A 12,181-nucleotide genomic window follows, 5' to 3' on the forward strand; every position below is an offset into this window, starting at 1 on the left:
ATTTTAATTGTGGCTGCTAGTCGCTGGATTTCAATAATGTCAGTAGTTGCTGCATCCTCATTAAAGTAGCTAAGATTGCTTTAATGGGGATGCAGGTAATTCTGTCCTGTGCTGGAAAACAAGCTTTCTAGCTGGCCCATTTAAGGAGCCAGAATAATGCAGCCGCAGAAGGATACAGGTGTACTAACAGTAGACCTGTATCCCTCTATACAGGTTTACTGTTACACCTCACTTGAATTATTCTATTCAAGTCTGAAGCCTTCTAAATCATTCTTCATCGACTATTGCGTTATTGTCCAACTTGGGTAAACCCCTGAGTGACTTATTTCTACCCGTCTAGACTGTCTTTTTACCGAACACTCTTTAAAGTCCTCTGACCAGTTTATTTTTCGTCCATGGCATGGAACTGAGGAGGCCTTGGTTGAACTTTTTTCCAGAGTAAACAACTGCACATTTAAATATGCTATGGCTATTTTCATCGATTTCTCTGGAGCCATTGACTCCATTTAGTGGCACAACTTTTTTGCTTGCCTCAGGATTGCTCAATGCTCCACACAACCTTACAACTTAACCAGCAACTACTTTCTTCACCATTCTGTACAAGTCATTTCTGGTACTCAGCAACTCAGTCGCTCTGTTTCTCAAGGATGCCCACAAGGTTCAATGCGTGGTCTACTCGTCTGGAATTTGGTTCTAGATGAGTTGCTTCTCCGTTCAACTCCCAATGTCGACTGTTAAACTTTTTGGTCTCTCTCTCTCTCTCTCTCTCTCTCTCTCTCTCTCTCTCTCTCTCTCTCTCTCTCTCTCCCCCCGTGGTTGACTCACATACATTTTTGGGTATTATTCCAGATCGTAAGTTAAATTTCCAGAAACATGTTTTGCACCTTCATGATAAAATAGTCAAGTATACGTCTATGCTTGTTCGTCTGGCACATCAATCTTTGGGTATTAACCACCGTACCCTTAGCCTTTTGTACAAAGTGGTGTTTATTCCGATTTGTACCGATGGCGCTGGTGCCTGGTTTCAGTATACTAAGAAGGTTGCTACCCAAAAGAAACTCTCCTCTGTTTAAAACCTGTAGCACAGCTGTCTCGACAGCTGCAAATCACTTATCGAGGTTTTTGCTGTTATTTTAGACATGCCATTTCCGTTGACTTTTTAGACATAATTGTCAATATCCACTGCGATCCTAAAACTCGTTGCTAGAACCACCTAGTTCAACTCTGGTAACAGCTGTGGTCTTCTTTCAACGGTATGGTCACTCTCTCTTTCTTCTAACTGACCATGGTCCCCTTCACGCTAAATTTGCTATGTTTAACCTGTCTCGTATTTTATCTTCTGCAAGATTTTCCACATAAAGCCTTCACCAGATGTGGACAACTCACCATTATGCTTCAATTCCAGGAACTACTCCTATTCCGGCTCCACCTTCAGTCTAGGCCATCATCTCCATAGTCTTCATTTCGTGATATCACAACCACCACTTCCACCATCTTTGGGTTAAGTGCCATCTTCACCACCACCTTCGACTTGAACAGTTCCTAGTCTTACTTGTACAATGCTGGACTATCACTGTTTTCCTGACTTTTATCTCCTGCTGGCTTCAGGCTGGTCCTGAGGCAGGATCAGATTTCTTTGGATTTTTTTATTTTATTTTATTTATTTAATTTTATATTTTTTCCGATTTTTTAATAGTTTTCTATCAGTTCCTTATTTTTATTTTATTTTTCTTCATTTTATTTTGAATTTTTAAATTCCTTTAATTTTTATCATTTTATTACTTTATTTTCTCATTTTTTGAATGGTTTGGACATTCAAGAAGTGACATTCCAGGTTTGTTGCGGTAGCGCTCAATTGTGGCCGCCTCCTCGTGGCGTAGACGGGTATCAAGACGCACCTGCCTGGTGCTTGTTGCATCCTGATAGTAAAATGGCCAGAAACAAATAAACAACATATGCACAGCACTAACATAGCATTACACAAATTTCTGGCCTTTCTACAGAGTTTCTGTACCATCACAGTGTACCACAGGGGATTGAACTAGCGTTTGGGAACCGCCTTACATAAGATACTATACATTTCTAAGTCACTCTTCATGTGGACATTGATTAGCAACCCCTCACCAATTTGCTTACCCTTCTCTGAACCCTTTCTAGAAGTTTTGTCTTTCTTCATGTGTGGTCTCCGGACCTGAACGCAATATTCTAAATGCGCTTTGGCCATTGTCTTATACAAAGGGACAATGACATCCTTTTTCCTACTTATGAAGGTCCTACATATCATAGACAAGACACCACGTGTCTAGCCGCCTGCTTACAGTGCGTGGAAAATTTCATGTCTGAGTGAATCATAACCCCTAAGTCCTTTTTGTCTGGGACCAGTTTTAACCCTACTTCCCCTAGCCTGTAAACAACTCCTGGAGATCTGTTTCCCAAGGAGCAATACCTTACATTTACAAGGTTTAAACTTTATTAACCTCCAGTTGCAATTTTTCAGACCACTGGGCAACCGATCTCAGTCATTTCTTAAGCAAAATGGCCTGGTTGTGGTAGTTAACCACCCTTCCTACCTTTAAATAATCAGCAAGCCTCACACTTGTTAGAATAAATTGCATTAAAAAGTTAAATGCTTTGTACCACATGTATTACTATAACTAATACGATAACAAGTGCTGTCACTGCTGGCAAAGCATGTGAAGTGCATGCGTCACTGTTTATCGGTTGCTGAATCATTAAATACCATATGTTTCTGATTCTATCGTTTAGAGAAGGTAGTTCAAGTAATATTGAAAGGGCTTAAAATAGTAACACGTGTATATGAAAGCTTTTTAAAAATACATATTTTTTAATGTCAGTGCAGGCAGTTTTAATTATGTAGAGTTCTTTCGGCTTACTGCGTTTTCACACTTGTTCTATTAGGTGATTTTTAATACTTTAAAAATAAGGGATAGAAATTAAAATTATTTTCCGAAAATTTCGTAATTTCTCTTTATCTGATCTTACAAGCAAAAATATTTACCCCGTATGACGTAATAACAGACACTTTTATTGTTAAATTATTCCTAACTTCCATTGTCAAATCATTGTTAACCTTCATTGTTAAATCAACAATGAGAAGACTTTCATAGTCTGATAAATTATCGTTTGGATTATAACTAGTTCATGGACTGCTGATGTATTAAAATGCATACGCGATTTTTATATGCTGCAAATTTTCTAACAGTTGTTTAAAGAGCTGCAAACTTTTCATCCAGCTCTACTACCATTTTCTTTGAGTTTCTATGCCTCTCATCTCTCTCTAATTGGCAGCTGCTGGGAAGAAAATATTACTGCGATCTTTCTTTACACCGGTCCAATGAGTGAGTTAAAAAGGCTGCATTAGAAGGGTTAGCTGTTGACGGGAACACTGGCGACACGGTAAACGTCGATATTATCAGACCCCGCATTAAAGACAAAATACAGTTTAATCCTTCCCTCGGTGTTTTTTACGTCGTCACCGAATTAAAACACGCTCCGATGGTTCCACAGACTACGAACAATGTGGATTAATTGAGATTGCGTGACTTAACCTGACTATTCAACGGTGTCTCTGGGGGCTTTCTGGAGCTCCCACCGGCACCACCGGTAGACTCCGCCTAAATGGGGGGAAACGGCCAAGGGGGAGCTGTTTATCTAAGCTGTACTCGGTTCCAGAGTTGTCGGACAGGGTATGGGCGTTCGAACAGCTTCGTCTGGACTGCATGGAATGCGATATTTATTGTCGTGTCCCGTCAGCGGTAACATTTAGCGTTGACTGAGATGTAGTGGTCCGTCGATGCACGTGAAACTTGCGTGTCCTCTTTATGTACAAGTGACGCTGGTCACGGTTTAGACAGAGGAGACCACACGTCTCAGTGGGTAGCGGTGGTGATGGGTTTACGAGGGTTTAATACGCGCAATAAGGACAGTAAGTGGTGGCGGAAATGACATCACCGCCACCGGAAATAAAAGGTGGACACACAAGAAAAGGAAGTGTGCACTTTATGTAATGCTAAACTGACTCGGCGGTGAGGGCAGCGTTCCCGTCGACATATGGGCCCCGACTTCTTGGGACTTCCATTATTCTTTTAACACTTGCTAGAAGTTAGAGTTTAAAAGTTCATGAACTAATAAACAGAAGCCTATCTATCAGTTGTTTTTTTTTTTTTTTTATCGGTGACCACAGTGAACTCATCAACCATCTTTAGCTAGCGATGGCTGCTAATTCAGAAGCTATCAGTCCGTGATAAACAACGATTGACAAACAAAAATGTCATCGGAATTATCAGCAAAGATAAACAGAGTTAAAAATAAACCTGAACTTATGTTGAACTAATGGTATGACTGTTGTGGTGGGGCACAGACCGAAATCAAAACAAGCTTTTAATATTTACCTTTACAGGATAATTTGAAAACAGCCTGTTGTGTTCGTGTAGATTATTTTTTTCTAGGCTGCCATTACAACTGTTTTATGTGGGCACGCAATAATCAACGAGTGGTATGTGCCCAGCAGATGATAAACCCAGATCATTAGCTACAAGCTATAATATGTCGATCAGAAGTAGGTTACCCATTTTTTTTTTTTTTACCCCACACGGAATTTTCGTAGCTCATTACTGGAGGAAGTGTTCAGTCCGGGCGAAATTTATTACCACAGATCCTTAGATGTCGTGTTCGTCTGAAGTCTGGCCAACCGGAAATCCTGCTTAGTGTTCAAGCAAATTAAGGAATAGATGGCAGTTATATATTTTCTCATCCTAATTTATAGATACACGGAAATATAACGGGGGCAAATACATCGATCGGGATCTACTGTTTTTAAGAGTCTCCCACATAGTCTTCTACTATGAACCCGTAATCTACAACCTAGTAGGAGACTCATGAAAAACACGAGATATTAAGCATTTTAATCCGTTTAGTTGTGCGAAAGGGATTCCAGGACAGATTAATTCCTTCTTGGATGGGGAAGATTAAAAAGTTTCAAAACTACAGGCTAGAGAGTGTTCTATGTAGGGCTTTATGTGAAGATAAAATCCAAACTGTTCAAGAGGTGAGGGTCGCAGAATATAACACACAATGGAACAGTCTTTTAAGTTTTATAAGATGGTGAAATTTAAGATGTGGTGTTATAGGCATAAAGGAGATGGAAATGGGGATAGGTCAATTTGGACTTTGATTTGTAGACAGAAACATTTGGAGGAGATGCATTTATACAGACGATCACGAATCATGTTGCAATTTGAAGAGTCGGAAAATTTTGGATAATCTCCAACCTGAAGATTATACAGTAATCTCTGGATTCCCTGAGATTTCAAATCGATTAGGTTTAATGCTTTCTGGATGAAAAAGAAAACAGCAATGGATTGCTGTTTTCTTTTTCTTTAAAATTTTCCTCTACACTTACCCTGTTTTCAATCCGCTCACTGCAACAGGATAAGTAATATTCCATCATTTTATCCATTCCCGGTGTAGGTGAAAATTTCACCTTAAAAAAAAAGTTCATCTAGTATTATGGCAGAATATTATTATTTTAACAGTGTTTTACAACCGGGATCCGCAGTTTCGCGAGCACCTCTCAGGGGTGCTCAAGAAACCCGAAAGGAGTTGCGAATTAACGTTAGATTATCTTGACAGCACTACCGTTAAGCCCCTTGTGGGCGAGGCTATTGCAGCGATGATGGGAAGGCATCGGATCGGATGTCTCTTATCAGTATTTTCTAATTTTATTACAAAATAGTATTGACTGTGTATATAAATGGGTGAGGCTGCGTAGATGCCAAGATTCTGGTTATTATCTGGCATGTATTTGGAAAAATCGCATTCATACCCAAACTAAAGTATTTAACCACTTTCTAAAGATGTCAAAGGGCTCGCACGCGACTGGAAATCAGCCTCGTACAAAGTACTTGAACATGACCCCTTCTAGGTCTGTGCCCCAGTCTGGCCTCTGAGACAGTGAGCTCAAACCCATGATTATAAACATCGTTAAAACACTTCCCCCCGGGGGAATTCACTCCACCTGCTACACAGGAGGCAACGAAATCACGAGCTGTGGGATGACGCCCGTCCTTTGTGTCGTCTGCTCCGAAACATTCGGCTTCTTCAAGAAACAGCAGCAACAAAAACGGAATTTCTGACGATCTGTTCTGCTTGATCTTTCCACAAGAAATCCAGCGGTATTGCGAATCCACAGCCTTCTTGTCAAGGTGGTAATGGCCTTCGAGAGATCTTTTTCCTTTTTTCCTTAGCACAGAGTGCGTCTAATCACGGGGTTAGTGCGATTAAACATACACACAAGAGCAGAGGACTGCAGTGGTCACCATCATTGTAGTGATACCAGCGAGTTCACTGCTTCATTAGCGGGTTCACTACCGCATTATTAGTAGGCTCGTGGCACGAATGATCGCTCGATTATTTTAATGACAGCTAATTTACATAATGTATTCCGTCGATGATTTAGCTAGGGAACACCTGGACAACCCTTGCTGCTTGTCGCCGTACAAATTGTACTTCACCTCTTCACGTGTGCAGATTTGGGTCAATCACTTCGTTACCTTTGAGCGTTTGAGCAAACAGTTGTCACAATCGACGAGTCTCAAAATCCCTTTAACCCTTCAATATCGGTTGTTCAGTAGCTCGATTTAGCACTTGAGTTGTATTACTCCCGCTATTAATATTTGTGGACATTTACCGCTTAACTTATTGAAATCTAAGGCATTTCTAAATATAGGAGTTATCCTATACTCATTAACACGTGTCTTTAAGGTTAAACCGGGCTCGATTCTGTTAGATTTTAGGCGCATCCGTGACCAAAATGCAACAAACTTTGTTATGTTCATGAGGCAGCTAGTTTTTGTGGAAGTAATTTGTTTCTATGGATCCCAAGCTTTCGTACCAACAGGAAAGCCTACTTAAGACCGGATAAGTGTTGAATATGTTAAGGCACGAGTAGAAATTGCTGTATTTGGAACTATCAAATTCCACCATTACCGTATCAGCGATATGTATCTTTCCCCTTATTGAAAAGGATCTTGGCAATATTCCATCCATCCAAATTCCACCAACATTGATTTCTGTAGAGGGCAGGCTGCCCAATGAGGGAGAATCACATGACCCAGTTGGGTAAATCCATCGCATATCAGAATCACAGGCCACTTCCGTAATAGCGCCATGTCATTAGTCATTGTCAAAGCTACACACATGCAGCAAGGAGGAAGATTTCTCCCCCATTCTCCTCCTCCCCTCTAAAAACGCTCTCAGTTACGGTACTCACCTCCCTGTTTTCTGTAGACAGGCTTTTGCGAGTGTTTCGAGACCAACGCTGATGCCTTACAAAGTAACGGACAAACGAGTGGCGAGTTAAGCTCTTATTTCAGATTCCAGTCAAGTCAAAACCTTCGTTCTTTGAGAGATGCTGCAAATAACTCTGACCTTGATCACTGCTCATCTACAAGTCCTTCCTGGAGTCTCGAGCGGGAACAGAACTCTACAAGCTGTCTGTTTTATCAGACAGATGGACAGACAGGCTGAAATAAAGAAAGAAATAAAACGAGAGAGAATTGAAGAGTAAATAATTACAAAATACATGTCATATTCATAAAGAGAGAGAGAATAATGCGCTCTAATTTAAGAGGTTGTCATTCTGAACAGGGTTCTCTAACAAAACGCACTTCGTTGAATGTTTCAGTGAACCAACGTCAATAATAGTTGAATCCTGTAGTCTTTGTTACGGTACTTGAAACCACTCCAGGATATATTCGACTTTGAGGAATCTTAAACACCAGTTCTTGGTTACTTACTATAAAAATGCAGGTTGTCACAACAACAAATGTCAGAACAGGACTGGGCAAGACTTATTGATTAATAGGCATTGCAAAGGGATCATATATAAGGAAATCAGCGTGGGCACGAAGTCCGTGCGTAGAATTTTGTGGTCCCTTAAAGAGACCACAGAATTTCGCCATTTTGTGATCCCTTTGTAAAGGAACAGCAAAAATTCCCAGGACCTCGAAATACATATCTGGATTTTTAACTGCTGTCGCGTGACAATCCCATTTCATGAACCAAAATCTTCTGCCTCTATTACTGAAACATCCACTTAATATAATTCAATTTAATAAAATTGAATTTCCATTTACTTTAGTTTTGTTTGAGTTTGAGAGGATATTATTAACACCGAGCATGCGCTTCTAGCAATAACACCCTCTTTGAGTCTTCATACAGTCACAGCGAGGATGGGAAGACCTGCCAAAGATGAAAACTTATTTGGCGCAGCATCAGGAAGGCAGGCGAAGGAACCAACACATGAAGGTTGGTACTGTAACAAGTGACAGGAAAATCCTATCGTTGAGATCCCGTCACACTTCCGTCCCTTTATCTGCGCACGTCACAATGCGACCCATTAGCTCCGTGTTCGTTCATCAATAGCAGGCAGTGTCCTGTGCACCGTGGTGTTGTGGTCTGCTCGTGCAACAAACGCTGATTCTAACAATTACGGACGAGAGAGCTATTGCTCCACTGCGAGTTATATCCATTCTGTGTTTATCTTCCATCTGTCTGTCTGTCTATCCATCTAATTGTTATAAAACGACAAGCTACAATTTCTCTGCCAGTCCGCTGTTGGAGCTATTTTAAAGACATTTGTTACGTACAAGAACATCGGTCCATACATCATTGTACCACTTCCAGATGAAATTCATTCCAGTCCAATCATTGCCCAATGATTATGACAGCATATGATTTTCCGGCTATAGTTGATGGTATTAATAATTAATTATTAACTTTGATATTTGTTGCTGGTGCAATCAGATGGCCCTACCTAACATAATTTTTGTTTAATCTACGCTTACAAATGAACCCTCGCGTTTGTCCACTGAAATGAGCTTCAGGATCGTTAGATTTACATTCACTAAGCCTAGCCTCAGATAGTAATGTCAAGCAGCAAGTTTACACTGTTGAAATTAATAATACGGCATCATCCAACTGAAGTCCATGAATCCACCGCCGATATGACTATTCACAAATTCATGCTTTTCAAATATGTTTGCATATAAGCGATGGACAGCGAGTATGTAATGTGAATGATGCACTTGGTTGTAGACTTTGCAGGCGCTCTTTGCAATATAATTAAAAAAATCGAGCTGCATCTGCCAGAAAAAGAAAAACAATCACTCACGCTTATCTCTAAAAAGTGATCATCCAGTTCTGCTTTAAACTTTAACAAACCTCTCCGACTGAACCACCGTGGCTGACAATTTATTCCAATGATCTACACCACACTGCCCAAAGGTAAACTTCATGAGATTCATCCTTCTGAGATCCTTTCTATTCTTGTTTCTCCTATTAGTCAAAATTTACCTTCTTCGTTCATTAAGGATGATAAGCAATAGAAGTGATCCCAACACTGATCCCTGAGGGACTCCACTTGCTATACTGGTCCATTCTGAGGTGCTCGTTTATTCATTTATGAATACTCTCAGTCTCCTAGAAGGATCATGCCATTAATCTTAATTTACTCTAGTTTATATTAAAGTCATTCTTGGAGAATCGTATCAAAGGTTTTACTGAAATAGTGTTACCCCAATTCAGTCAGCATTTTAAAATTCGGCAATACATTCTTAAGTCCCTTAATGGCCCTTCTCATTAAGGGATAAAATAGCTAGAAAAATAATAAAAAGAAAAATATCTAGATTAATATAGCAGCATCTTAAATCTTCTGTTTGTCATATGACGTAGCCGAGTGGTCAGGGGCTAGAGTGCAGTAGCACACGATCTTTGAGTGGACCGGGGTTCAACCCGTGACTGCTAAATACGATTAACATTCTAATTAAGTATAAACAAGAACATTACACCCTTCACAAACCCTTGCTGTGAACCTTTAAGGATAACATTTCTCTCTAGATGTCCTAATTTGGACTCCATGATGTTTCCCCTCCACTGAAGTCAAACTAACTGGTCTATAGTTGCCCATCATGTCTCCTTTGATTAGGAGAGACATTAGCACTTCTCCAGTTGAGGAGGATTGTATTGAGCCTAATGGTGATCTCATTAACATCCCCAAAGGGATGATACACTCACATGTAGACTTTGACTTTTTTTTAGTATAACAGGGATAAAATGAGTTTATAGACTCAAATCTGGGATAATATTATAACTCCCATGTTTGGGCGAATCTCTGTAATTATTTATCTTCACTCAATCATATTTTATTGAACTCCTTTTTGCTCTAATCAAATATGGTGAATGGGGTGGAATGCACAGGTGTACTATTGTTCACCAAAAAACAGTTCTTGTTTTCACGAAAATCTGGTATAAAGAATCAGATTATTTGCATCAATCGTATTTAGAAGTGATGGAATGATTACTGCAAAGAATTCAGCAGGTCAGACCCAATTTAATAAAAACAAGAACTGGTTTTTGTTTCATGACAATGCACCTGCGCATCCTCTTTAATTGTTCAAAGATTTCTTTCGAAAAAAAAAAAAAAAAAAGGGGCTACTGCGATTGTTCCCCTATTCACGACATTTATCTCCAGCTGACCCCTCTCTAGTAGTGTCCATATCAACTATTGATATGGTTACTACGTCAGAATATTAAATTTTTGGTATTTGTTAATGAATATGTCAAGTACGCTACGTATAACAGGAAGTATGCTTCGTTTAACGTTTATTCAAAAACTGTTCAAGCTACAGAAGGCTTGGCAGCGATTCCAAGGTTTTTTAAGAACTTTACCTAAAAAATCGCTTCCTTGTAAATATTCTAATCAGTTATTAATGAATGAATGAATTAATTAAAATGTAGTTAATTTGATTTTTGCCTCTAAACAATTTCACTTTTGCATGACATTAAAAAGGAAGTGGAATTTCGAAAACAGTCATGCATTTCTTATTTAATTTTTATTTATTTATTTTTTTGCGATGGGCGTTTGGTCTAACTTTCCAATCAACTGACCAAGCGATTAAGCCGTACGTCTGGCTGCTTTCGGTTTTGACATTAGAATGGTTTAAGATTTCGAAGAATTTTTATTTCCTGATTGCTCTTTGCGAAAGGTTTAAATGTTGGCGAACCGCTGAACCAGATGTAGATTTAAAGAAACAAAATAAAAAACATGGTACGAGGTTTTAAAATTATTTACCGTATTTTTCGGAATATAAGACGCACCGATATACACTCAATTGAAGACATTTCATTTCTATCGGTGGAACTGTGTAAGTTTTAAATAAAGATATAGCGAAGTCGAATAAAATGATTTATAAAATGATTTACTCTGCACGTGTAAATAATTTCAAGGGCTATCAGAAACAGGTCCAGTCCGAATTGCATGAACATTGAAGTCAATCGTGAGTGCTCGATTTGCGCGAGTCTTCGACTCCTACGAGTTTCCTCGGTCTTGCACTTCAAATAAACAGCACTGTTCCCTAAGAACTATGTTGATATTTCTTTGTAATGAGCAAATTGCCCTTTCAGGGGATTATTATCTTCCTCAGGGTATAACTAGGCGCATTATTTTACACCGGTCATTAAAAAATGCACAATTTATACGTCTGATGTTTTATATAGAATCTGCAATATTTCGGAGATAATTATTTATAAATTTCCGGTTACATTTCCTGTTTTGTACTGAAAGGACTTTATGAGTTCTCTAGGAGAAGTTAGTATCTCCATGGTTATTTAATTAAATTTTATTGTGAAAAATTAAACTTTAATTTAAAATAGAAGACTATCAAGAAACTATTATTCAGGCATGGAGTCTAATAGTAACAAAATCTGATTATGATTATTTTCAAAATCTTATTATTATTTAATAAGAAAAAAAATCAATTATTTTTCAGGAATCATAAATCATATTTCTAACAGAAAAAATAATCGAGACATAACGATGTAATTATGTTCAGAAGTCAATTATATTTATAGAAAACAACTCGCTGTATTCAAAGATTAAATGATTGTTTTTTAATTTTAGTAAATGTTATTGTTTCTGTACCTGATTATTGTATTCCAAAGCCGCTTTAAATTATAATATTCAGATAAAGATGGCTTATGGCCCTCCACCCACGTCTTCCCAACACAAAAAATGCTTTCAATAGGTTTTATATTATTTCAAGCCGTTTTTTATTCCTTCGATCATTTTATATATATATTACCCCGTTTAACGTTATTTCGC

This window comes from Mastigoproctus giganteus, chromosome 3, assembly GCF_048544385.1.
Source record: "Mastigoproctus giganteus isolate SK-2022 chromosome 3, ASM4854438v1, whole genome shotgun sequence".
In the NCBI taxonomy this organism is placed as follows: Eukaryota; Metazoa; Arthropoda; class Arachnida; order Uropygi; family Thelyphonidae; genus Mastigoproctus; species Mastigoproctus giganteus.